This window comes from Poecilia reticulata, chromosome 4 (assembly GCF_904066995.2).
Source record: "Poecilia reticulata chromosome 4, P_reticulata-male-v2, whole genome shotgun sequence".
Taxonomy (NCBI): domain Eukaryota; kingdom Metazoa; phylum Chordata; class Actinopteri; order Cyprinodontiformes; family Poeciliidae; genus Poecilia; species Poecilia reticulata.
In genome coordinates, this window is record NC_088833.1 from 2174554 (window position 1) to 2175004 (window position 451).

Sequence of the window (451 nt, forward strand, 5' to 3'; positions counted from 1 at the left end):
TTTTTTAAATAAATATTTCATGATGTATGCTACCGTATTTTGTTTTGGATTCTTATTTATGAGGCTTTGCTATAATTTAACAGTCGTTCTTGCATCTTCTGCTCAAAGTAACTTTTAAAGTAAAATTTACTGCAGGAACATTTTACAGTGCTCGTTTAGTTTAATTTTAAACTCTTTGAGTCTGATCACATGACGCTGATCAATAAATCTTCACTCAGTTATCAGTTAATCATCTGAAAAGACGTTTTATGTTTTAGTATAAAACTTTTACAGCAGAACTTCTAAAACAAAAACTGATTTTTCTACGATTAAGTGGAAATAAATAATTCTAAAAGGGAAATTAATTTTATTTTGAACTGGTTGGAAATGTTTACATGTATTTTAAATAAAACTTCAAGAAATGAATAAAATATTTTCCTGGTTCCAAAGTGATCCAATAATTATTTTGTCA